Source organism: Pongo abelii, chromosome 7 (genome assembly GCF_028885655.2).
Source record: "Pongo abelii isolate AG06213 chromosome 7, NHGRI_mPonAbe1-v2.0_pri, whole genome shotgun sequence".
NCBI lineage: Eukaryota > Metazoa > Chordata > Mammalia > Primates > Hominidae > Pongo > Pongo abelii.
This window is the reverse complement of record NC_071992.2, coordinates 144,282,333-144,309,940: the sequence shown is the minus strand read 5'-3', so window position 1 is coordinate 144,309,940 and position 27,608 is coordinate 144,282,333. Positions and strand designations below refer to the sequence as shown.

The 27,608-nt window shown below is 47.8% G+C and overlaps 1 long non-coding RNA gene across 29 annotated transcripts in view; it reads right to left on the bottom strand.

The window, feature by feature from the left end:
• LOC100457480 (uncharacterized) overlaps positions 1–27,608 on the bottom strand; it is a 215,420-nt gene that overhangs the window by 169,072 nt on the left and 18,740 nt on the right. For 9 of the 29 annotated variants that reach the window (XR_010141307.1, XR_010141314.1, XR_010141311.1 and 6 more), the window contains exon 1: positions 4,693–15,484. The exons of 8 other annotated variants lie outside the window; for them this stretch is intronic. This is a non-coding gene — a long non-coding RNA (uncharacterized LOC100457480). Of the gene's footprint in view, positions 1–4,692; positions 15,485–27,608 lie in introns of those variants that run through there. 12 more of the 29 variants (XR_010141326.1, XR_010141306.1, XR_010141327.1 and 9 more) reach the window with 4 other exon arrangements.

The window sequence follows — 27,608 nt, the reverse complement described above, 5'->3', positions numbered from 1 at the left end:
CGACTTCCACACAGGCTCTGAACTAGACGGAGCATGTAGCACGATTTAACGTGACAGAGACTAAATTCTAGCTCTGTCACTTTCGCAGTGAGACTAAAAAATGTCTTCCCTCTCTGAGCCTTGGGTTTGACTTCTGTAAATCACGGGTAGTAAATAATGCCCTTGTTTGATGCCCATAAAGATTGAATTGAATTGGGGCCAGGCTCACTCCTGTAATCCCAGCATCTTCCTTCAGAAGGAAGAAAGCATAATCTATATGCTGGCTGGCTCTACGCAGCAGCAGGTATCACAAGCAGTTTTTGTCTGCCTTTGCTTCTGAAGGTTAACCCACTACCTACTTAGAGAGGCCAGGTTGGTCCCTCTCTCTCTCTCTCTCTCTCTCTCTCTGTGGGGGTGTGTGTGTGTGTCTTTTTCCCTAGGGTGGGCATTTTCATTCAGGCAGGTGGCACCCTGCCCAAGGAGGGTGGATCACTTAAGGCCAGACTTCGAGACTAGCCTGACCTACATGGCGAAACCCCGTCTCTATCAAAAATACAAAAATGAGCTGGGCGTGATGGCACACACCTGGAATCCCAGCTACCCAGGAGGCTAGATGCACGAAAATCACTTGAACCCAGGAGGCAGAGGTTGCAGTGATCCAAGATCATGCCACTGCACTCCAGCCTGTCTAAAAAAAAAAAAAAAAAAAAAAAAAAAAGAAAAGAAAAAAGAAAACAAAAAGAATGAATTAGATAATGTGCCAAAGCATCTCAAGATTTGCACCCAAGACTCGTCAGTTCCCTTGCCCCTGCTGTCAAATTAATTGCAGTTTACTTGTAGAGGTAAAGAGGGTGCCCACAGCAAAGGGACTGAACCAGATAACTCAAGGTAATCACCCAGTGGATGATGCGGGCTGCAAGCCCGAGGGGTTAGGTGACTTGGTCTGGACTTAAAACGGGGACAGGAAATTAGATACCAGCATTCATTTTTCTGATTTACAAATCTTTTCCTGCATAAAACTCTTCCAAGGCACATATGTGAACATACACAGTTATGCTTCAGCCGGTCCCTCCCACCTAGAGAATCCAACCAAGGACACACAGGGTGTCTAGGGAGAAGAGGTTACTCTGTGGCACAGGTGGCTCTTTAGAGGTGGGTGCCATGCCAAGTCCCACGGGAGGGTATGTTCCCAGCGAAGAGTTTAGAGCAAAGACCTGCTCAAGTTCATTAGGGGTGAGGCTCCTTCCTGAAGGCACCCTCAAGCAACCCCTCACTGGAAGCAGGAGAGGAAGCAGCTCAGCCCTGAAGGCTGCAAGAGCTCAGCAGTGCCTACTGTCTTTGCTGACCTTTGAAGGTGGACAATCACGGTGGGAGGGAAATGATTTCTCCAAAGCCAGGACATGGAGCGGTAGGACGCACGGATCCAACCACAAATCAGATACAGAAAGTGTTAGACCAGCATTGGGGCAGCCATAGGAAGCCAAAGCCACACCCAGCACCACCTTCCTCCTTTCTGAGAAAGGCCACCAAAGCAATATGAGAGCAGCTGGCACGATGGAGTGATCCTCATTCAATAGAGAGTTCTAGCCTGGGCACTTCAGGTCTACAGTTCTGCTTAGAGAAGACACTGTTGACCAGGTGGGGTGGCTCATGCCTGTAATCCCAGCACTTTGGGAGGCCGAGGCGGGTGGATCACCTGAGGTCCGGAGCTCGAGACCAGCCTGACCAACATGGAGAAACCCCGTCTCTACTAAAAATACAAAATTAGCCGGGCGTGGTGGCGCATGCCTGTAATCCCAGCTACTCCGGAGGCTAAGGCCGGAGAACGGCTTGAACCTGGGAGGCAGAGGTTGCTGTGAGCCGAGATAGCGCCATTGCACTCCAGCCTGGGCAACAAGAGTGAAACTCTGTCTCAAAAAAAAAAGAAGAGAACTTAGGAGAGGGCCTGGTTGGATAACAGAGCACCTAGGTACAGCAGTTAAAATCAAACAGAACTCTCCGGTATTGTTTGTAGCCCAACGCCATCTGGCCCCAGGAGCAACAAAAGTGGAGGCTGCCTAAGCAATTACCAAATTTTATCAGTTCCATCCCAGCTCCAGGCCCTCCAAAAAACCATTGATAAGTCAAAGCCAAGAATTTAGCAGCTTCTCAACTTTTCCCCACACACCTGGAGGTAGACCCTTACCCCAAGGAAGAAAGTCTTCATCCTGTTAGAAATCTATGAAGGGAACATGTAAACAAATGTTGCAGAGATAAGGAAGCCTGCCATGAAGGAGTCAGTTTGGAATCTCTAGCCCAGAAACTGGGAGAAATGTACCCATTCACTCTTTCCTGACCTAAGACCATTCCAGGAGTCCCTAAACAAAGGCTGGCCATCTCTTTCCCCTCTATCTTTGGCAAACCTATTTCAACGATCACTGAGGCACTTTCAGACCAACTTCCTCCCATTCAGAGAGAGCCCAGACCATCCTGGGGAGAAAGACACCCAGAGGGAAGGCTTCAAGGGGCCCAATGCCTCAGCAGTCCCCACCCCAGTCACCACCACCAGACTGGTGGCTTGATGAAGATGAGGATGAGGCTGTCTTATTTATCGCCTTTACCAAGACAGGTACCTGGGGCAAAGTAAGCATTCAATAAATTTTTGTTAAACCCTGGAATGTGCAGCATCCTTCCCCCAAAAAGAACTGCATGGAGTCACCTCTACTCAATAAAATGCCCAACTAACTACTGAAGTTTCTTTGCCCCTTTGAAAATATGAAAGGCCCTTTTTCAGTCACCTTAGCCGATGGCCCATACCAGGGAAAAGGAGACCCATCAAAGGTTAGTGAAAAGGGCTCAGTGTTGTATCCTGTAGCTGAGTTGATGGCTCCAGCAACTGCAATGTTGACTTACGAGCAACCTACAGCTCTGTAACCATCACAGCTAGTTAAGAGTTAGCTGTGAGGCTGAAACCCTGCTGAAGGCTTCAAATGCCCACCTCATTTGACTGTCCCGCTTTAGAGGCTCAAACAATAATTCCCATTTCATGGATGAAGAACCCAGGATGTAGAGAAACTGTTCAAACTTTCCTAAGGTTGCTCATCTAGAAAGCTATGGAAGCAACATCCCCACACGGTTCTGCCCGGCTCCTATGCCCAGGCTCTTACACTGCCTTGGAAGAAATGGCCACTCCCAGAGAAAGCAGCAAGCAAGTAGAAACAGCACATCCTTGGCCTCTGGGTGACCACACACTAGGCAGATGTCTCCAAGGTCCCACCAAACCCAGAGAGGCTTCACCTTGCCCCTTCCAGCATAAGGGCATCATCCCCTCACCAGTCTCTCTCCCGCCCACCCTGTACACAGCACACATCTCACACACAGGGTCTCCACTTTACGATGGTGTGCCCAGCAAGAAACTATACCCACAGGTTTATGCCTCTCTCCATGGGAAAGCAGAGAACAGGAATGAGTTCTATTTCTAAATGCAGGACATAGTTTTGCCCAACACACAACAGGCACTTTAAAAATATCCATGATACTGGCCAGGCACAGTGGCTCACACCTGTATTCCCAGCACTTTGGGAGGCCAAGGCAGGTGGATCACCTGAGGTTGGGAGTTTGAGACCAGCCTGACCAACATGGAGAAACCCTGTCTCTACTAAACATACAAAATTAGCCAGATGTGGTGGCGCATGCCTGTAATCCCAGCTACTCCAGTGGCTGAGGCAGGAGAATCGCTTGAACCCGGGAGGCAGAGGTTGCAGTGAGCCGAGATCGTGCCATTGCACTCCAGCCTGGGCAACAAGAACGAAACTCCATCTCAAAAGAAAAAAAAAAATTCATGAAACTGAGTTTGCTAATAAATTAATTCCCATCTATAAAAGGGCAATAATATGCCCTTTTATAGTCTCCAAGGTTGTTGGAAGGAAAAAATAAGATAACCCATGAAAAGAACTGCTAAGATCCAAATTGCTATAGATAAATCCCTAATCTCTGACAATCCTTAAGACTGATAAATAGAACACAAAAATTAAATGTGAGGATGACGTGGCACAACACTCCACATGCATTGGAGATAGATACGCATATACATGCATGTACGTGTGTGTGTGTGTGTATGTATGCATAGTCAGAGATGTGTATATCTAGCTATATATCTATCAACTTATTGAGATAAAAATAAGAAACGTGTATTATAAGATAGAAACATAATGTGTATTATGTTTTCATTTTTTATTTTTAATTAGCAAAGAAAGAAGGGGTCTTGGATGTGGAAGGTGAAGCTGTACGTAGCTTGGTGTCCATCAGGTACCATGTCTACGAACAGCGAATCTGCACAGAGTTCAATGGGAGTCCAGTGATGTGCCCATAACAGGCTGGGACTCAGCCACAGCGTGGGGAGTTGGATAAGGCAGGTGCTGGGAGGAGTAAACGGTACTGATTTCCGTTACTGCTCACCTGCGAAGTCCTACAGACAGGATAGAAAGAAAACTCATGCGACAATAGTTCTCCCATTCCCTCCCATGTTCGAGCCTCCTTGGGATAATCCATCTCAGACTTCCCAGGGAAGGCCTTCATTATTCATCCCTTTACCAGGAGAGGGGCAGAGGGGAGGGGGATCAAACCTAAAGCAGACACCCGTTAGTAATGGGAGAGGAGCAGAAACATGGACCCCCTGCCTCCTTGAGGCCAATCCCGCTCTGGGAGCGCCTTATACCCATGGCTGGGCCTCACCTGTCTCGAGTGCTGGCATGGGGCAAGTGGGCTGGGAGTGCACGGCATTCCCAGCAAAGAGGCAGGCCCCACTCCTGACGTTCCCACCCAGCCACAGACTGTCCACCGCCAAAGGCCAGGCCCTCCATGGTGGTGTTCCCAGGAATCTGGAGAAAATTCAATAGAGGAAGCCTGAGGATGGGGTGGGAGGAGGAAATGGGGCAAAGAAGCCCTGCCAAGTTTTCCAGAGGAAATGAGTAACCCGTTGTTATGCAGTCACACAGCGCCAAGCGAGGAAGTGGCATTGTCTGGGGACCAGCCGCAGGGCCTTACATAATAGGCACCCCTCTCACTTTCTGGCCCTGGCCGTATTTGGGGATTGGCAAAAACATCTGATGAGCACCTCCAGCCTGTGTAAACACTGGCTTTATTAGGGTGGTGGACAGAGGTCTGGACGGGAGTTCTGCTTGGCTCGCGCTGAGTGAAATCGATTCCCATGGCCTCATCCTGCAGGCTCCCATCCGTTGGGTGGCAGTGCTGCTCAGTGGTTAGCCCCAACTCTGAGGCCAGGCTGCCAGCACCTATCCAGATTCCAACTCTACCACTTTCCAGCTGTGTGATCTGGGCAAGCTGCTCAGCTGCTCTGTGCCTCAGTTGCCTTGTCTATAAAATGATACTATTTGACCTGACTGCTAGGGTTACAGAGGATGAAGCAGAATCATACACACACAGTGCTCAGAACAATGCTTTGCACACAATAAGCTTTCAATGATGAGCCAGTCAGGGTCCTAGAGATAAATATAGTGCCCCTACCTTCAAGACAGGAAACGGAATAAGTAAAATACAGAGGTGGGGCCTGCATTCAGTAGAGACTGCACTGGGTTTGGTGGCTGGGCAAAAGAGAGGCAGGGCAATCACTTCCCCCCAGCACCCTGGAAACATAAATGGAAAAGGCGTCTCCCTGGGAGCAAATAACAGAGGAGATAAGCTTGGAAATAAGAAACACCAAGTTCTTGGCCAGGCGCAGTGGCTGACACCTGCAATTCCAGCACTTTATGAGGCTAAGGTAGGCAGATGGCTTGAGCCCAGGAGTTTGAGACCAGCGTGGGCAACATAGTGAAACCCCATCACTACAAAAAAATACAAAAACTAGCTGAGTGTGGTGGAGCGCACCTGTAGTCCCAGCTACTAGGGACGCTGAAAGGGAGGATCCCTTGAGCCTGGGAGGTTGAGCTTGCACTGATGGCACGACTGCACTCCAGCCTGGGTGACAGAGCAAGACCCTGTCTCAAAAACAACAGCAACAACAAAAACCCCATCAAGCTCTTGCTGGAGATGTAGGAAGATTCTAGCCAAGTTTAACAAAACCTTGAAATTCATTCCAATTAAACTCCCAGGGTCACAGCCCACGATATCATCATGAACCTGAAAATATGCTATAAGGGTGCTCTCAGCGGAGTCTGTATATCCACCCACTGCTCTACACAGACAGACCTGAGCATGTCAGTGAGGGGGTACGAAGGGAAAGAAAAACCCTTGACGCCCCAGGAACTGGTACCTTTACACACCCTGCTGGGGCCCCTACATTCCTATTCACAACAACTCATAGACGGGGATACACACACACACACACACAAACATGCACACACACACCATCTTTGTTTTGAAAAATGAGGAAAGAGGCACAGAAAGGTTATGTTCCCTGGCTGAAGTCAAACCCTGAGTAAATCTAAAGGGTCAGAACTCAAACCCAGGTTTATTTTATTCTCCACTGAAAAGATTACTGCCAGGCATGATGACTCACACCTGTAATCTCAGCACTTTGGGAGGCCGAGGCGGGTGGATCACTTGACGTCAGGAGTTTGAGACCAGCCTGGCCAATATGGCAAAACTTCGTCTCTACTAAAAATGCAAAAAAATTAGCCAGACCTAGTGGCGCATGCCTGTAATCCCAGCTAATTGGGAGGCTGAGGCACAAGAATCGCTTGAACCCAGGAGGTGAGGGTTGTAGTGAGCTGAGATCACGCCACTGCACTCCAACCTGAGCAACAGAGTGAGACTCTGTCTCGAAAAAAAATAATAATAATTCCGCACCCCCCCTCCCGGAGGTTGGTTTTTTAAATTATTGTTATTTGTGAAATAATCACAAACGTGTTGGGAACACAGAGCAAATCCTTTTCCCCTATAGCATGTAAGAGGGAGTGGTGGACCTGAAGCCCTGTACTTCCATGTGCTTCATGTGTATTTTTCTACAGAGTACTTCCATGTGTATTCTTCTAAAGCAAAGACATTCTCCCTTAGGACCATATTCTATAGGAAGATCAGGAAGCTGACACACATACATAACTAACATCTAATGCTCCCAGCCATCCAAGGTTTGACAATTGTCCAGAATCAAGCTTTGCATTTAATTCTCACATCTCTTTAGTCTCTTTCAGTCTGGAACCATTCCTCAGTCTTTCCCTGACACTCATGACCTTGACACTTCTTTTTTTTTTTTTGAGACGGAGTCTCACTCTGTCACCCAGGCTAGAGTCCAGTGGCACGATCTCAGCTCACTGCAAGCTCCACCTCCCGGGTTCTCGCCATTCTCCTGCCTCAGCCTCCCAAGTAGCTGGGACTACAGGCGCCTGCCACCACGCCCAGCTAATTTTTTTTTGTATTTTTAGTAGAGATAGGGTTTCACTGTGTTAGCCAGGATGGTCTTGATCTCCTGACCTCGTGATCCACCCACCTCGACCTCCCAAAGTGCTGGGATTACAGGTGTAAGCCACTGTGCCCGGCTGACTTTGACACTTCTGAAGATTATAAGGCAGTTATTTTGAAGCACATCCTTTAATTTAAGTTGGTCTGATATTTCCTCATGATCATGTTTTTCTTTTTTTCTTTTCTTTTCTTTTTTTTTTTTTTTTTTTTTTTTTGGAGGGGGACGGAGTCTCGCTCTGTCGCCCAGGCTGGAGTGCAGTAGCGGGATCTCGGCTCACTGCAAGCTCCGCCTCCCAGGTTCATGCCATTCTCCTGCCTCAGCCTCCCAAGTAGCTGGGAATACAGGCGCCCGCCACCATGCCCGGCTAATTTTTTTTGTATTTTTAGTAGAGACAGGGTTTCACCATGTTAGCCAGGATGGTCTCGATCTCCTGACCTCCTGATCCGCCCGCCTCGGCCTCCCAAAGTGTTTTATTTTCTTTTTTAAAAAATTTTCCCTGGGAGCACAGAACATATTAACATTTATTTTTCTTTTGCCTAATTGCAAAGCAAGAGTTGGGAGGAAGATTTCCTGGAAGAAAGTAAATCATCTAAGTCAACTGTGATGACAACCCACACCCAATCATTTTTAATTGGGCGAGGCAAAACGGTATACTAGTTTATGGCTTAGGGAGGGTTCCAGCAGTCTGCCTGTCTGGGGAAGGACTACAGCTTTTACACAGCCAAGTAGATCCTGGCATCATTTGCTCATGCCAGCTTTGCTTACAAATAAAAAAAAAAAAAACCAGAAAAATGAAAAACTGAAAACCCTCAGAGTTCAGCTTAAAAAGACCTTTCACGCAATGCCAGGACTCTCCATTTCCCACCCCCTAAACCCCCCTCGCTTCTGTCCCAAAGTACAATACATATGTTTATCTTGCTTCTAAGTAGGGGTATATTAAAATACTTGAGGATTTTCCCCTCCTAATTCTGGCATGCTGGCTCCCACTGGCTGTGCAGCCACATATCATGAAGTGCAAAAGCAACAGTAAATTATACCCTTTACAAACACAGGGATCTTTCCTGAGGTTGGAAGTCGCATCACTTGAAAGGCTGACTTTCTTCAAACTTCCAGGAACTGAGTGGCCCAGAGCCCATCTATTTAAAGGTCAACCCAGCCCTGCTGTATTTGGAGGGCTGCCTCGGACACAGGCTTATTCTCGGCCCCTCTCTGCAGCCACCGCAGCAGGCCAGGCTGTGAGCAGCACTGTGTCCCTTTCAAAGGGAGAAGGGAGGCCAGAGACAGAGGAGGGCCAGAGAGAGATGGGAGACTGGAAACAACCAGTTACCACCCCCTTACCCACCGCACCCCTCTGGGGGATAGGGTGTGGTGATGGTGGCTAGCAGAGTAAACTCCTCCACCATGATTAAATCTCAGAATCGAGCTTAGGTCCCAATTTTCAGGGACAAGATGGTCCATTTGGTCACACTTTTAACTCAGCTGCCTGGGCTTAAGCTCTGGCAGAGCAGAGCAGATGGTAAAGAAGACAATTCAGGAGCATCCTGATAGGTACAGGGACCACAGCAAGGGGAATTTGCAGTGTAGGAGAAAGACAGGGCTCAACTCGATACAGCCTGAGCCTGAGCAAGTGGAAATTCACAGCCAAGAAGAAGCAGGGTCGGGGTCACAGGATAGAAAATTACTAACAGGCAACATCAGGAGTAAGGGGGATTTTGGTTAAATCAACCTATCAAGATTCTTGCTAAAGGCAGGCCAGGGTGACCAGACATCATCTGGAGGGTGGTAGAAGATGAGGAACCCTATCTATCAGATATGGAAGATATTGAGGGCGGGTGGTCCTTACCAAACTTACTCAGCAGAGTTTTTTGCTAAAACTAGATTTTACAGGAAGTGCACAGATGGGCCTAGGAAAAGACTTAAGTGTCTGATTAAATTGGGTAACTGGGTCAAGCAAAGAATCTTTGTCAGCAGGTAGTCGGAGATGGCCCCTGTACCAGCTTGGCAAGGCAGCCAGAGGGGACGACAGCCCTTCTCGTCCACCAACCACACTGAGAATTTTTGGAAAGTATTTAACCCTTAGCTTGGTGTTAACTTACACAGGTCTGTGTGTATTTAATTCTATGAGCTTTGCTCAGTATTTGCTCATTCTTCAAACTGCTCGTGAATTCAGAGGATGCCAGGTAGTGAGAAGTCACTGCTGACAGAGCACCTGCAGCGGGCACAAGGGTTCTGTGGTTGGGGGGTCAGCACAGCTTACAGATGACTTTCAGGATTGTACAGTCAGTTGCCTAAAGTCACCCAGCTAAGGAGGGGGCATGGCCAGAATCCCAGTGCTGATCAGTCTGACTCCGGAACATAGCCTCTAATTTCATCACACTTTTCATACACCCCCACATTCATGAAGTGAGCAAAGTTGTAAAGAAGACAGGCCCCACAGATCCTGGACCATGCAGCAAGCAGTGCTAGGATGGAAAGAACTCATTCCCCCAAAAGGCATCCAAAAGGGCTTCATGGAAGAGGTAGCATTTAAATGTTGCCTACAATGGGGCTTTTTGACAGGTCAGAGAGAAAAGGAAGAGCAACCCAGGAGAAAAGTACATGAACAAAAGCAATGAGACCAGAAACGGGCCTGGATGAGTGATGACAACTAGCTGGCGAGGCTGAGCCCATGCATGGCAAGGGAGCCCAGGACTTCTTCTGGATGTCTTTCCAGCCTGTGTGGAGACGGTGTCCCCTCGATGCTAGTCACTGTACCACATCATTGACCCAGATTATTTCCGATCCCCACAACAGTGCAAGGAGTAGAGAAGAATAGTCCCATTTTCAAAGAAGAAGTTCCCGGTTAGAGAAGCCACCACTATTGAGTGCCTGGCTCCTGAGCAACAGGGCCCGGACTTGAACCCAGGGCTCTTTGCTACCAAGATCCATGAGCTTCCCATGCAGCCTTCCCACGTCCTTTTCCCCTTTCTGCTGAGGTCATTGTCAGCACAAAAAAGGATGTTCAGGGGGAATGAACGGAGGAGGGAAGGAAGGGGGGAACACTGCCAAGGCTGTGATTCAATGCAGACCTTTCCTCGTGTCCGATTAGCCTGAAAAGACTTGGAAATCAAAACCAACCAAACAAAACACTCAACAGACCAGCCCAGGAAGCTTCTATTCTCCGGAACAGAACTGAAAAGAGAGCGAGCAGGCCAAGGATCTCCAAGTCAGATACATCATCAGAGGGGACTCAGGAAAGGGAACGTGTTGCCAGATAGTGTCTGAGGGTGGGCACCCAGGGACAGATCCTGAGGAGGGAATGTCTGTCTGTGTGATTTAACCAGGAGCAACCTCAGGAGAAAGGAAGGGAAGGTGGCAGAGCCAGGCAAGGGAAGGAGGTGGTCTCGGCTGGGGACCAACTCAGGCCATCCACAGGATGCCCTGGAACATGAACTGCACCATGGAGTTTACCCCACATGGAAACAAGGAGGAGCAGCCCTTTGCACCCCTGAGTCAGCCAGGGCTGGTGCAGGGTGAGCAACTTCCCGGATGAAGCAGCTCCAGTTGGAGGAAGGCTAATCTCCAGAGAAGGGGTGCTGTGGACATTAGCAGCAGTGGACATTAGCAGCCGCCGTCTCGGCAGCTGGGGTGAGTGTACCGGTCCAGGGAGGGGGACCTGGGGCAGCCCTTCAACAACAACCACTACAATTAGTCACAACGGAGTGACTGTGCGATGCTCAGGAATGATAACAGCCCCCATTTTTTAACATTTCCTCCAGTCAGCTTCCCTAGGCCAGACACTGCCTGGGCTGAATCAGCCTCTCAAATGGGTGCTGGAAACATCTGGGTCTTAGAGGGACACCAGGGACAGGAAAAGAACCATTCTGGGGAGAAGAGAGCCAGCCAGAGACCATGACTGGAGGGAAGTGGGCAGAACAAGAACAGGACTGCAGAGAGTCCCACCTTTTCTCCACGCCTGTCTCCTAAAGAGAGCTGACATCTGAAATCAAATGAAACGAGCTGAGAACACAAACTCATGCTCCCATTCTTACACCCCAAAGAAGTCTAAAACTCAACTGGGCACGGTGGCTCATGCCTGTAATCCCAGCACTTTGGGAGCCCGAGGTGGGTGGATCACCTGAGGTCAGTAGTTCGAGAGCAGCCTGGCCAACATGGTGAAACCCCATCTCTACTAAAAATACAAAATTAGCCAGGCATGGCTGTGGTGCATGCCTGTTGTCCCAGCTACTTGGAGGCTGAGGCAGGAGAATCGCTTGAACTCAGGAGGCAGAGGTTGCGGTGAGCTGAGATGGCACCACTGCACTCCAGCCTGGGCAACAAGAGTAAAACTCCATTTCAAAAAAAACAAAAACAAAAAACCTCTAAAATTCACAGAACAGCCTCTGATAAATCTTTTCACAAGACTATATAATCTCAATAATTATTTTCAATAAATTAATTAATGAATCCTACCATAGTGCTCACCATATGGTAAGTGCTGAATAAAAGCTGAATGGCGTGTCCACTGAACACACTGTAACATCCACCATATGCTTACAGATAACCTCCTAGATCTTTCCCAAAATAGTAGAGGCTCTCTTTTGTGAAGTTGAGTTTGGCCTTAATCACATGATGCTGGATTTTTCGACTAGATTTTTTTTATTTTTCAACTATATATTTTTGATTTTTCATCTTGATTTTTCAACTAGAGCTTTGCTGTCCCCAAATGTTCATCAACAGGTGAATAGATTTTTTAAAATGCAATATACCTGTGCTAGGGAACATTATTCAGCCCTAAGGAGAAATGACGTGCTGATCTATGCTACAACGCAGATAAACCTTGAAAACATTACACCAAGTGAAAGAAGCCAGGCACAAAAGACCATTCCAGGATAGGTATATTTGTAGTATAAGCAGCTCAACAATTTCTTAGCACTCAGAGAATTGTGGGAATAAAGAGGTGACTGCTAATAAAAACGATTTCTTTTTGGGGTGATCAAAATGCTCTCAAATTGATTGTGGTGATGGTTGCACAACTCCATGAATATATTAAGAACAATTGTGTTGGCCGAGCACAGTGGCTCCTGCCTATAATCCCAGCACTAAGGGAGGCCGAGGTGGGTGGATCGCTTAAGGCCAGGAGTTCAAGACCAGTCTGGGCAATGCGGCAAAACCCCATCTCTACTAAAAATACAAAAGTTGGGGCCGGGCGCAGTGGCTCACGCCTGTAATCCCAGCACTTTGGGAGGCCCAGGCTGGCGGATCATGAGGTCAGGAGATCGAGACCATCCTGGCTAACACGGTGAAACCCCGTCTCTACTAAAAATACAAAAAATTAGCTGGGCGTGGTGGCGGGCGCCTGTAGTCCCAGCTACTCAGGAGGCTGAGGCAGGAGAATGGCATGAACATGGGAGGCGGAGCTTACAGTGAGCCGACATCGAGCCACTGCACTCCAGCCTGGACAATAGAGCGAGACTCTGTCTCAAAAAAAAAAAAAAAAAAATACAAAAGTTAGCCAGACATGGTGGTGTGTGCCTGTAGTCTCAGCTACTCAGGAGGCTGAAGCAGAATAGCCTGAATCCGGGAGGCGGAGGTTGCAGTGAGCCAAGATGGCACCACTGCACTCCAGCCTGGGTGACAGAGCAAGACTCTGTCTCAAAGAAACAAACAAACAAAAAAAAATTGTATTGTATACCTTAAATGGGTGAGTTTCAGGTGAATTATATGTGAATTATATCTCAATAAAGCTGCTATATATAAAAAAGAAAGGAAGAAGTTTGCTCTGATGTGAAGGAATAACACCAGCAATGATGGATCCCAGCCACTGTATGGAAACGCAAACTGGTGGCTTCTAGAAGAGGTCTGAACAGTTCCATGAACACACAGACATATGTCCCCAAACACATTCCCCTGGAAAGGAGGAAGAGAATAGCTGCTGCCCGCCGCTCCCCAAATCTCTGATCCCCGGCCTCCAACACCATGCCAGAGGGGGCATGGAGCAGACAGCCAGGAACTCTTATTTTGTCTCCTGCCCCGAGCAATTCCTAAACAGTGGGAGTTAAATATTTATAAAGCCGTCACTGTTTGTTTAATGTTCAATCTGTACTTGGGAAGGCTGATGCAGGGAAATGCTGAAGTGACAGCTGATTATACAACCCGGGAGAAGCGCGGCACACCAGGATCTGACACTTCCCAGGTCTCTGGCCCTCACCTTCTCTCCCTTTTCCTCCCCAGCACGGGCTGCCTTCCTCCTTCTCCATGTGCCCCTGGGTTAGGGGGAGGCTCCTGTGTTTAGTCTCCTCTTCCCAGCTCCCGTGGAACAAGACAAAATAGCCCTTTTCACCAAAAGCCAGAGTCTCTGTGCTTTTAATGTGATGTGAACAGTCCCTGAGACTAGGATGCTATTGGGGAGACATCTTCCTTCATGGAACCCACTGCATTGAACCCTCTGCCAATAGAAGATCCTGCTCAGAAGCGGGGACCCAAACCAAGGCAGTGAGAACTGCACACTCAGACCAGGAACGCCTTCTGAGGCCTCCCCCAAATCATCCTCCTTGTCCTCCTCTGAGCATGTCCCGCACCAGGCCCCAACCTGAATGCTTCATTGAAGATGAATGTTGGAATCCAACTCACAGCCTTCACATCTGGCTTTGTCATTTATCAGCTGTGTGACATTAACCTGCTCTGACTCAGTTTCCCACACTCCGAAGCTCAAATGAATAGCCCGTCTGCTTCACGGAGTTGCTTGTGAGCATTAACTAAAATAGTACTTTGAGGCAGCCAGCATCGCTATGATGAACTCAACGGTGACCCCGTCACCTGCTTCGGAGTCCTAACTCTAAACCTCACTTGTCTATGACCGTGGGCAATTCCAGTCACTTGTCCCAGCCCTCCTCACTGGTCTACCCAGCAAATGAGATTACCATATAATGAGATAAAATAAGATACCTAATAAAATGATACAAATGAGATATACAGTAAGATAAAATGAGATAGGGTGAGCACTGCCCAAAATATGGGTCAGGGCTTAGCGGTGTCGCTGATACAGCAAGGTGGGGAGATGGCCGCTAATGCTTCTTCATGTCTGGGACTCCCGTGACTCTTTTAGGGGCCCAGATACCTCTGAAAGTGGCTAGTGCACAGGGATTATCCCGCCAGCTGCAACCAGTAAGAGGTTGCCAGAATCTCCAAATTGCCTTCCCCACTATGGTGTCACCAGTTGGTCTGGAAGTAAAGAGATGGGCCTGGGCTAAGTAATGGTGACAGACCCTGTCCAGCCTGCAGGACCTCGCCTGAGCCTGCCGCCTTCCCTTCCTACCACTTTGTTGGCAGTAGAGTGGGGGACACAGATGGATGAGCAAGATCTCCCTCCTCAAGGAGTCCTGGGTCCCACAGTGAGCTGCACACATAAAGAAACCCCTAATGAATGCAAGGATAGACGTAGGAAGGTAGCTCAGAGAGGTGCAGTCAAGGCAAAGAAGAGTGAACTAGGCAGAAGGAACAGCAGGAGCTCTGCAGCCATGGAAAACTGAGGCAGAAGAGAACCTCATTACCCCAGAAAAGAACCCACTTAAAATAGGTCCAGATATTTAATGTAGCGTATGGGGGAGTGGAGTTGCAGCATCTTGAAAAATCAAGCTTCATCACCTGCTTCGGATTCCTAGCTCTACCCATTTGGCTGTGATCCAGGGTGACTTTTGTCACTTGTCCTAGACCTCCTTGGAGGGGGGGGGAAGATGGGTATCTTGGAAAAGGCAATAAAGAATTATAAAAATGACTTTATATTTATTAGTATACAATTTATAATTACACATAAACTATACATAAAATAAGATTGATCTTGTAGTTTGAAACCTGAACTGGCTGGGTGCAGTGGCTCACGCCTGTAATCCCAGCACTTTGGGAGGCCAAGGCGGGCAGATCACGAGGTCAAGGGTTCAAGACCAGTCTAACCAATATGGTGAAACACCGTCTCTACTAAAAATACAAAAATTAGCCAGGCATGGTGGCACATGCTTGTAGTCCTAGCTACTTGGGAGGCAGAGGCAGGTAAATTGCTTGAACCCAGGAGGCAGAGGTTGCAGTGAGCCAAGATCGCGCCACTGCACTCCAGCCTAGGCGATAAAGCAAGACTGTCTCAAAAAAAAAAAAAAAAAAAACTTGAACCAAAAATTATAATTTTTTTTAATTTATTTATTTTTTGAGACAGAGTCTCACTCTCTTACCCAGGCTGGAGTGCAGTGATGTGATGTTGGCTCACTGCAACCTCTGCCTCCTGAGTTCAGGCAATTCTCATGCACAGCCTCCCAAGTAGACAGGATTACAGGCATGTACCACAATGCCCAGCTAATTTTCTGTATTTTTTAATAGAGATGGGGTTTCAATATGTTGGCCAGACTTGTCTCAAACTCCTGGCCTCAAATGATCCTCCCTCCTCGGCCTCCCAAAGTGCTGGGGTTACAGGCAGGAGCCACTGTGCCTGGCCCCTGAAATTATCATTTTAAACTATGATCTAATTTGCTGAGTTGTGTACAGAATGAATCTAATGTCGAGGCCTTCCTTAGCACACATTTTCTCACAAAATATAAACTTCTTTGACTCCACTCCTTCATCATTGATCCAAGGAATCATTTTGCAAAACACCTTTCAAAGACCTCTCAATTTTTTTTTTTTTTAATTTTTAAATCACTTTCCCTTGATTTGCATAGAGAGCCATCATCTTTCCTTTCTCTTCTCCACGGTTAACAGCTCCGATTCTGCTAGTGCTCCCCAATTGCTGTATCCTCAGCATTACTCAGCGCCCGGCACACAGGAGGTGTCAGTAAGTGTGTGTGGTTCATGCAGCCTTTCACAGGCCTTTGCTGATTCCAGGAAACCCTGCAGCTGGTACAAAACGTGCAATTTCTGGCAGCTGATCTGCCTTGGAGATAAAAACCCCTGTTCCTCAATTCTGCCACTGTCATTTCATTGAAAGTGTAGGCAATTATAATGACCAACACTTAAATATTTTATTATAGTTGCATATTTATTAACCAATCAAAGGGTAGGATCTTTTTTTGGCACGCTGACTGGAGATGCAAATTGTCTTCCATGCAAAATACGCACTCACAAGTCGACATCTACAATTCCTGGTTTCAGTTTCTTTAAAGCAGTGCCAAAGTTAATCACCTGTAAAGCATATGGAATACAAACTATGGTTTTACAATTGTTTACAGCTGTTTTGCCTTTAAGTTATTTGGTGACAATTTTTTTTAGCAAATCAATATTATCCATTCTATCCAAAGTACTAAACTTTTCATAAAACAACTCTTTATAAACTCAATTTTCATTAGTTTATGTAGTATTTAATTACCAACACAACAACTTTTGGCAAGCACATAAATCAACTAGTAGTAACAAGCCTTCTGGGCACACCAATATCAATAGCTAACATTTATTGAGTGTTTACCGTATCATAAAACACTGTTCTAAGCCTTTAAAAGTACTAATTCATTTAATGCTCATAATCACTTCAGAAGGTGGGTACTAGTATTAGTCTCATTTTACAGATGCAACACACAGGCACAGAGAGGCTAATTAACTTGCCCAAGGTCACACAGCTAAGAAATAGAAAAAACTTTGAATATGGAAAGTTGGGCTTCTGGGTAATCCAGAGAGTCTTCAATGAGCCTGGGGCCTCACTCAGTTTGCTTTTACAAAGGGAATGAGTAACATCACTTAATTCAGTGAGTAGGCCAAATGGAGGTCAGCTACGAGTTTCTGCTGTTCTTGCAGTGGACTGACAGATGTTTACAACGTCTGGCCATCAGTAAATGACTGATTATCATTGGATGTGGGTGGGCTGAATGTTGGCAGTGAGTTTATTCATGCATATTTTTGTTAGGATGACTTTTGCCGTCCTAGGCAAGCTCTGTCTGCAGGAACACAGATAACGCAGGACCCCCTCAATTTCTGTGTGGCTAGAACATGAACTGCTGTTGGGGACAAGAGGAGAGGCTGGGGGAGACTTCAAGGCCAGATGTGTCAGGCCAAGTGTTTTGGATTTAACTCTGCCTATAGATGGCCAGAAATTGCACCTGCCTACCGCTGCGAAGGGATAAGATTCAGGAGACCCCCAAACTGCTGGCACAAAATGTAGAGCAGAAGGAAAGGGAAGAAAACCTGACGGTGGAATAGTGGGCCTGTATGCGAGGGCTTGGAGGCTTTCCTTCCACTTCTGACCTTCCCCGAGTCCCCAGGACACCTGCACTGCGGGATGGTGGGCCACAGTGAGTGAGGACAGGAAACGAAGGTAGGGACCCTGACCAGAGGCCAGGCAGCTCTTCCAGGCAGAGGGAAGGTCAGACATCTGATCTCTGGGCTCTCGGTCCAGCGTCCTTTCCACCACCCCATGCCACAGTCGCCAACAGAGCCGGAGTGGGTAGCAGGATGCTGACTGCTCAGGGGAGGGGGCAGACCCCACTCAGACTGGATGAAGAGTGAGAAAAAATATATAACATTGCACAAAAGTGGGGAGAAGCCTTCAGTCTCCAAAGCCCTGCTCCTGAAGCCCAGACAAACAGACTGTGTCACTAAGTCAATAACTTTCCAGAGTAGAGGGTTAAGAAGAGGAAATGGCTTTGTTACCTGAATCCTTTTCACCTGTTAAAAGGAGTCACCTTCCTGCTCCTTGAAGTAATCAACATCAAGGAGGAATGCCGAGAATTTTCAGCTTCTCAGCCAGCTGACAAGGTGCTGCGTTAGAATGTGCACACTCCATAGCAGCCCAAATACTACTTAAAGTGCAGAGGCAGGTGGCATTAGAAAATAAACAAGCCAACAAAAGTAAACCGGGCTTCACTGCTCCCTGGTTAGCAGAAGCTGAGGGCTGGCCAGGCTCCTGGTACCCGACGTGCAATCACATCTCTAGGGAGGGAAGGCCCAACGCACACTGCCTTCACCAACCTGACAGCTGTCACCTGAAGAAGGGTGTCAGGACGGCCCCAATGATCAGAACCCAGAGAGCTGGAAGAAAGCCCCCACGACCCAGCAAGAGGAAGAACATTAGAACTCTGCACACCATCTTTCAGTGGTAGTGAGTGCCCCGTCAGTGGAGGTATTCCAGGGCTGACTAAACAGACAAGTGGCCAGGTTGCTACAAGTGGGGGTTCAACTTATCTCTTGGGTGGTTAGAAAAGAATGCAGCGACTCAAGGCTTGTGCATTTGCTCACTGCATTACAAATGCATATCAGAAAGGTTGCACAATCTAATCTGACCCTTTGTTCCTTCACATTCTTTCTCTCTAGGGCTTTCTTTGCAAAGCTAGAGGAGCTGTATGGATGTCAGGAGCAAAGTGTCCTTTCTTACTTTATGGAGGGCCTACTATGTGCCAGCACTGTCTGGGGAACTCAGATGAATCATGCAACCCCCTAGTGCCAGTTCTCTAGAGCTATGGCGCAATGGCTTCAGTTTATCAATGAGACTAGAAGCCAATAAACATTCCTGAGGGCCTAGTGGTTCCAGTTGTGAAAGCCATCGTCGTTGGTGGTAATATTATTCTATTATTCCCACTGACAAATGAGGACACAGATCAGGGAAGAGAAAGGACGCCCTCCGTTCACCGAGCAAGTCCATGGAGGAGCTGGCTTTCCAATTTAGCCAGCCATACCCAGCTCCAAGATCCACACTCTTTCCCTGGCTGTGCTGCATGGGGCGACACACAGTTCCACACCCCCAGGAATGTCCCCTCCACCAGGAAAGTCAGGACTTGTCTCCACTCCCCCATCCACTGCCTTCAGGGGTCATTCCACCATTTCCTCTATATTTCACCATTGGCCCAACTGAATTCCGGTGGCGCAGGCCGCCCCCGAGGCATGGCAGAGACGAGCAGGGCTTTGAGAGCAGAGATGAAAGGCAGCGCTGCAGAGCGCATGAGGTCTCAGCACAAATGTCAACTGCTTTCATCAGGAAAACCCAAAATTACCCACTCTTACACGCAGTCTTTCATCTGCTACGAGGCAAGCAGAGGCTGCTTATTAGAAATGCTGCCTTGTCCGTAATCTCCTTGTGGGGGACAGGGTTGAGGGGCAAATGCCAGCGTCACTCTCAGAATCACGGCACTGCCTCACTCTGAGGGGCAGCTGGCCTGTCGGAAACACAGGCTCCACTCTGCCCTTGGCCACCAGACGCTGACTAACCGGACAGAGAGGAGGTCTGCCTGGGCCAGCTGCCACCACTGCAGAGGCAGACTCTGCCAAAAGACGGCTGTCCCCAGAGCGGGCTGCAGGAGCGTTGGGCCGGCCAAGCCACTGCTGTGCACCTCCCACACATACAGCCTGCAGCTCCAGGAAACAGAGGTTTGAGACCGCAAACTAAATGTACAGGAGGGCTGACCGGCCCCTCTATTTCTTCCTTCTCTCTTTCTCCAGCAAAGCCAGCAATTGAGAACTCCACATCATAGATTACTGTGGCTAAAAGGGGCCTCTTGAGGTCACTGATATGGTTCCCCTGGATCAAGACCAGTCTGTCCTGGGTCATCACAGGAGCCAGGCTATAATCCTCATGAAAGGGATCTCAAGAGAGAGCTGGTTTCCTTTATTGCTACCAGAGCAGCCTGCACCTTTCTGAATCCCAGCACTCATGACATTTGACTTTTGCCTTCTATTCCAATATCTATCGCCTCCTCATGATCTGTGGATCCTTAAGACCAGGGGCTGTTTTAGCCTTTTCTGTGTCTTCAGGACTTAACACAAGGCCTGGTCCAGAGAGCTGGCTAGGAAATGTGGGTGGGTGGATGGGTGGTTGCATGGATGGATTAGTAGATGGTAGTGCAGGCAGAAAGGCGAAGAGACAGAAGAGAGTTGTAACTAGGGGCTATCAAACACATCTACTCTAGACTGCCACAATCATGGAACTTTTGGGCCAAAGTAGTGGGCTTGAGAGATGCTCTAAGTCTCACTGCCACTCCTTATTTTGCAGAGGAGAAAACTTAAACTCTAGCACTCACTGTCTTGTGCAAGGTGAGATAATCCATCCTAACATCTAAAGCTTTTGGCAGCCTCCATCAGAAAGAATAAATAACAATCCATCCTGCTATCAGAACTGAAACGATACTCATGCTCCCCTAGCTTGTGCAAGAAGTGCTGCCTCTAACCTGCAACCCAGAAAGCTTCAGCTCAGTGCTGCTAAAAATACAATAAAATCAAGAGGGAGTGGGGCTCAGGAAGGAAGGAACACAGGCCTCCCACCACTACAAGCCAAGCTTAAGGTGATGGCCCACAACTTCCCAACAGGAAGGCCAGTCCTCTCTGCTTCTCACCTGGATCACACACCTCACTAGGATGAGAGGAGGACAAAGCTGAGCATTTGGATCTTCCGGGAATAATTCCTACTATGAGAGAAAATGCAGCCAAAATCCAGAGACCAGAATGAAATCATCTATCTCCTGCTTGGTTATGGTGAATACAGACACATTAATCCATGACTACTTCCTGAAAGCCTGCTGTACATTCAGTCCTGGGCTGAGCACACACAAAGACAAGAAGTCTAAACCCTGACCAGGTCCACATTGAGGTCATTGACCTACTACTCATTCATGCACTTGTTCACACAACAAATCATTATTGAGCACCAAGCACATGCCACAGCACTAGATTCGGGAGTCTGGGTCTGTTCTCTGCTGAGTATGCAAGAAGCTTGAACTTGATTCCAGGAGAGAACATCTAACAATAATCATCATGCACATCACTCATGTCTGCACAGTGCTTTTCCATTCTCAAAGCACTTGTCCCTACGTGGTGTGTTTAATCCTTACAAAACCCCAGGGAAGACATCAGATAAGTGTTCTCATGCTCTCCACTGCACATTTAGGGAAACTGAGGTACTGAGGGTTACAGGCACTCATCCATGACCACATAGTGGAACTGTGACTCAAACCCACATCTTCTGTTTTCTTTTGGCTATAAATATTTGCTCCCCTGTAAGTGGGATGTGGGGAGTCCGTATTGGCCTAGTGGCCAGGGTGGGCTGGACAGTGAAGGATGTGAATATGTGGAAAGCACAGGGCAAGGCTGCATGAAAAGACATAGATCTGGGCTCTTCGGGGTCAGGTGATGTACCCATGGCACACAGCACTTGGCATGAGCCAAGAATCTGAAGCAAAGCAAAACAAAACAGAAGCTGTCCACTGCAGAGGAGGAGGAACATAGAAAAGTGATCAAAAGCAGCATTCTAGAGTCAGACCAATCCTAGTTCCACTTCTACACTGTGTGCTCTAATGGAGCCTCTACTTTCTCATCTGTAGAATAGGGCTAATGAACCCATCCCATCTCTATAGAATCCACCAGGTTTAAGTGCCAGACGTAGTGTCCACATATACTTTTTTTTTTTTTTTTTTTTGAGATGGAGTTTTGCTCTTGTTGCCCAGGCTGGAATGCAATAACGCAATCTCGGTTCACCACAACCTCTGCCTCCCAGATTCAAGCAATTCTCCTGCCTCAGCCTCCCAAGTAGCTGGGATTACAGGCACGCGCCACCACGCCTGGCTAATTTTGTATTTTTAGTGGAGACAGGATTTCTCCATGTTGGTCAGGCTGGTCTCGAACTCCTGACTTCAGGTGATCCGCCACCTGCTTCGGCCTCCCAAAGTGCTGGGATTACAGGTGTGAGCCATTGAGCCTGGCCCACATGTCTTCTTTTAACCTGATGGGATCTGTGATGTCACAACTGCTTTAATTGAGGTAAAATCTGCATAAAATAATATTAACCATTTTAAAGTGTACAAAATCAGTGACATTTGTTTAGTACATTCACAATGTGGTATAATCACCATGTCTATGTAGTTCCAAAACATTTTCATCACCCCCAAATAAAACTTTGTACTCATTGGCCAGGTGTGGTGGCTCACACCTGTAATCCCAATACTTTGGGAGGCTGAGGTGGGTGGATCACCTGAGGTCAGGAGTTTGAGACCAGCCTGGCCAACATGGTGAAACCCCATTTCTACCAAAAACACAAAATTAGCCGGGTGTGATGGTGCATGACTGTAACCCTAACCGCTCAGGAGGCTGAGGCAGGAGAATCACTTGAACACGGGAGGTGGAGGTTGCAGTGAGCTGAGATTGCACCACTGAACTCCAGCACTCCAGCCTGAGAAACAAGAGGGAAACTCGGTCTCAAAAAAAAAAAAAACCAACAACTTTGTACCCATTAAGCAGCTACTCCCCATGGCCCCCAGCAACCATTAATCTGCTTTCTGTCTCTATAATTTTGCTTATTCTTGAAAATTCATAAAAATGGACTCAGACAATAAGTGACTTTTTGTGCCTAGCTTCTGTCACCTAGAACAGCATTTTTGAGGTTCATCCATGTTGTAACATGTATCAATGTCCCATTCCATTTTACAGTTGAATACTGTTTGCTATTCTTCCACGGACAGACATCGGACATCTGGGTTGTTTCCACCTTCTGGCTGTTGTGAATAGTGCACATGCCTGTAAAAGCTTTTTGTGGACATACGCCTTCAACTCCCTTGGATATACACCTAGGAGTGGAATTGCTGAGTCATATGTAATTCTATATCTGACTTTTTGAGGAACCACCAAACTGTCTTCCACAGAGACTGTATCATCTTACATTCCTACCAGCAATGTACAAGGGTTCCAATTTCTCTACATCCTCGCCAACACTTGCTATTTTCTGGTTTTGCTTTTTTTTTTTTTTTTTGCTGCTGTTGTCGGTGTTGTTTAATTATAGCCATCCTGGTAGGTATGAAGGAGTATCTCATGGTTTTATTTTGCGTCTCCCTAACAACCAATGCTATTGAGCATCTTTTCAGGTGTTTATTGGCCATTTATATAACTTCTCTGGAGAAATGTGTGTTCAAGTCTTCTGCCCATTCTGAAACTGGGTTATCTTTTTGTTTTTGAGTCCACTAATGTTTTGAGCAAGTGTATAGCAAACTCAATATGCTGCCTCAAGCCTATTCATCTGGCAGTTCCAGACACTACTGAAAAGCAGGGTTGGTGTGAGGCCAGGGGGCTGCTGGATTCTGCACACGGGCCTGGAGAGAACAGACAGCCATGTGTGTGGCCCCAAACCCTTCACTTAGAGAGGCGCTGGAGCCCTTGGAGATGTCCAGGCAAGAGCAAAGGACATGATTAAAATGGGGTGGGAAGCAGCACTTTTGAGGAAGGTTAGAAGAGATTAAGGGAGGGAAAGACTGTGGACGACTTAATCCCACGTAGACCCTGGAGTGTCTGAGTAGGTGATTTCAAGGAATCAGTGACCAGCTGTTTTCCATTTCCCCAGCAGAATAGAAGGAAATGTGCACAGTCGGGGAGAGGGTTAGGCTGAGCACAAGAAAGTGCTTCCATTCTGGAGAGCTCTACCTGGCAGAATCTGCCAACACTTGGCATAGAATACAGACCACCCATGGGGCAGATTGGACCCACCCAAGCAGCAGCGCCCAACAGAACCCAGGCTTAACTGCCCCTGTCCCCCGTGGAAACACCTTCTTCAGCAGAGAGAGAGGGACTCATCACAGTCATGTGTGGCCCAGCATTAACCTTAACACCCCATGGCCTCCCAACATGGGAGGGCCTATACGGGGCCCAGGTCAATGGATCAGGCTAGATGCAGTGAAATCCTGGTTTGAAGGCCAAGTGCCAGGGAGCAGATATGAAGAGCATGTTGTGCCTCACCCTGAGGAATGCATGGCTGATGGGAGGATGCTGGGGAAACCGCTCACTCCAAACCAGCAGAAGGCACAGGCACAATGAAAACACCTGGACAGAAAGGCTCTTGGACAAGGAACTGACCTTCAAAGTTAGCAAGAAGGGAGGGAAGAGGCCAAATGTGGTGGCTCACACCAGTAATCCCAGCACTTTGGGAGGCTGAGGCAAGCAGATCACTTGAGATCAGGAGTTCAAGACCAGCCTGGCCAACACAGTAAAACCCCATCTCTACTAAAAAGAAAAAAACAAGGTGGGGTGTGAAGGGGGTGGGTGGGCATGGCTCACGCCTGTAATCCCAACACTTTGGGAGGTGAAGGCAGGTGGATTACCTGAGGTCAGGAGTTCAAGACCAGCCTGGCCAACATGGTGAAACCCCATTTCTACTAAAAATCCAAAAAATTAGTCTGGCGTGGTGGCAGGTGTCTGTAATCCCAGCTACTTGGGAGGCTGAGGCAGGAGAATTGCTTGAACCCAGGAGGTGGAGGTTGCAGTGAGCTGAGATCGTGCCATGGCACTCCAGCCTGGGTGACACAGTGAAACTCAGTCTAAAAAAGAAAGGAGGGAAAGATATAAAATGACCCAGTATTTGGGGTCAGTGGACATTGTGTTCAATGCTAATGTCACCACTTATAATTTCTGGCAAATTCCTTTACCTTTCTTCCTCTATCACAATAGGGATAATCCAACTTCTCTGCTGGGATGGTGTGGAATAACACAAGTGAGTCAGCTCACAGGAGGCTGCTGCCCTCCCATCGGGGAGGGCTGTGCCTTGGCAGATGCTCTCCTGAATGTGCTCTGCAGCGTCTCCCTGGGTTCCAATCCCCCCTTAGCCACTTACTTGCCAAGGGATCTCTGGCAGATTACTTAATTCCTCTGAACCTCAGTTTCCTCATCTGTAGAGTGGGTGTGTAATCATAGTACTTATTATAGGGTGGTTGTAGGTGTTACATGAGTTAACACGTAGAAATCACTTGGAAGATGAATGGGAAGTGCTCAAAAATTTAAGTAGCTATTATTCTATAACCTTCAATAAAATAAACAATCCTTCTTCCTAAACTATCTACATGTTTAGTATAGATTTCTGCACAGTGGGCTGAGCTGAATGCCAGGATGTTCAAACTGCAGGATCACAGAACTTTATCACATGTGGGATCTGGAGAAACTAATTTTCTGCTCCAAAAGTGAAGAGACAGGTACAAAGCCTCACTTAACTCAGGGCACTCAAATCCAGGTCTCCACTAAAAGCTGGTTACTCTGCTGCCCTCTCCCCATCCACCAACTTCCCCACACTGAGCCGCACCCATTCTTTATCCATTATGAAACAAGCACCACCCGTAAACCTGTGGTGAGGTTCAGTTAAAACAGTTTGCTGAATGTAAAGCTGTTCTTTTGGCCATCGCCTAAGATAAGGGCCTGAGGCCAAAGGGAGTGGGGAGGTCACCCATAGTGCGGACCCCTAGTCACAACAAAAGAACCATCAATTTCTCTAAACAGCACTCCAAGAAGCAAAGAGAAGCACAGCAGAGGGGGCACGCATGCTATTAGACACAGCTGGTGTAAGCCCTAGTTCTGTGACTGTGCCTTTGGACAAGTTCCTGACCTTCCCTGAGCCACAGTTTCCTCAACTGTAAAACAGGGACTACGCAGGGGTGGTAGCGAGGATGAGAAACAGAGGCTTATACAGTGCCTGCGGTTTGGCAGCCTGTTTTTATTAAAGCTGTCATCTCCTCCAGAGACCTCCAGCCCTGCACTTCACAGTGGCCACGGGGATCAGTTTCAGTGATCCACGGGCCGGGGCCTGGCCCTGCAGAGCCTTTGCAAGGCCGGCCAGGTGAACAGCTGGCAGCTGGGGACTGGCGGCCACTCAGATCTGCTGTGCAGGTCAGAGCCACTGCACACAGGAGCACTCCCCTTGCGGTATCTTCAGGGCTTTGAGTCTCAACCCAGCTGTGTCTGGACACACTCAACTGACACAGGCCCAGGAAAACAATGGCCAGAACAAAGGAACACATACAGCATAAGCAAGGGGGTGGCTCTACTAAGAGGAGCCCGACACAGGCTGCAAGTGGCAGAGGAGGTCACTATTCTGGAAGTCCCGCCTGTCTGACCTCCTCTGAGTCCCTGGATGGTTCAGGGCAGGAGGAAGAGGAGATGAAAGTCCAGCCTGCCCCAGGTTCTGGGACTGACAGATTGTCAGAACTGAGTTAAAGCCCATGGCCCCATCCTTCTCACAGCTTCTATAAGTAAGCCTGACCCACCAAGACTGTAGCACAGGAATGCCTTACAATAATTTCTATTGCTCTTCACCGTACAATGCACAATCTCTGTCTCTCTCTCTCTCACACACACACACATACACAAACACACACACACAGCAGACTGATACAATGGTTAATAGCACAAACTCTGGAGCCAGACTGTTGGGGCTGGAACACCAGCAAGCCACTTTCAGCAGTGTGATATTAGACATTATACTTAGCCTCTCCGATCCTCCAGTTTTCTTGTTTGTAAAATGGGGCTAATTATAGCACCATCCTCCTAGGATTATTACAGGAATTAAATTATTTAACAGATGAGACCAAATTCGCACTGCCCAGAAGTTAATAAGCACTAGATAAATGTCAGCTATGATTATTAGTTACTAATCTAATTATTATCATTAGGAAGTCATTTAATTTAACTGATTTGACTGGTAGGTTCTTCATGAGTTATCAATTACGCAGAGATTTACCAAGGAAAGGCCATAAAGAAAAGAAGGAAGAAAATTAGCATTCTTTGTCAGCTTCCTACACATGTGAACCTTTCAGGTCAGGATTTCACATTCCCTGCAAAACTGAGGTTGTGATCCCCAGTTTACAGATGAGGACACCAAAGTTTGGAGAAGCCAAGGCAATAGAGTCAGATTCCAAAGCTAATAAATTTATTATGGAACAAAAACCACCTTCTAAAATGTCACCTTCTTGTGCATGTTTCCACGACCCTGTACCTTTCACACACAACTGCCCCCGCTTCCATCCCCAATCTTCCCACCAGTCCCATCTTCCCCTTGTGTGGCCAGCAGAGACCCACGTCCATGGTGGACACTGCTTAGGCACCCCACTAATTGCTCTTCCAGTGCATGTACAGAGCTGACCTCATAGCAGGATGAGGACGGACGTGGTGTGCAGAGACCCTTCCCTGCACCCCACTCCCAGCACCTTGCGACCAATCCCCACATACCCAGCCTCTGCCCCATGTTGGAAAAATTGCCTCCCACTCTGGTGCTACAGGTATGAATCTCAGCCACAGTGACGACTGTGGCAGCTACAGGCCTGATGAACACCCCGACAAGAAAAAGAGCATCAAGTGCCTGCTTTTCTCTGGTTCCTAAATCATTTGGCCAAACATTTTCCCCACAACCCTCCACTCCAGTTGGCTGGTCACTGCCTCTCAGAAAGAAGTCCCAGGTCCCTGTCAGTCCCAGAGCCCCTGCATGGACTCTGCCCACTGTCCCTTTCCAACATGGAGGCCCCCAATTCTGGGGTCCCCTACACCCTAC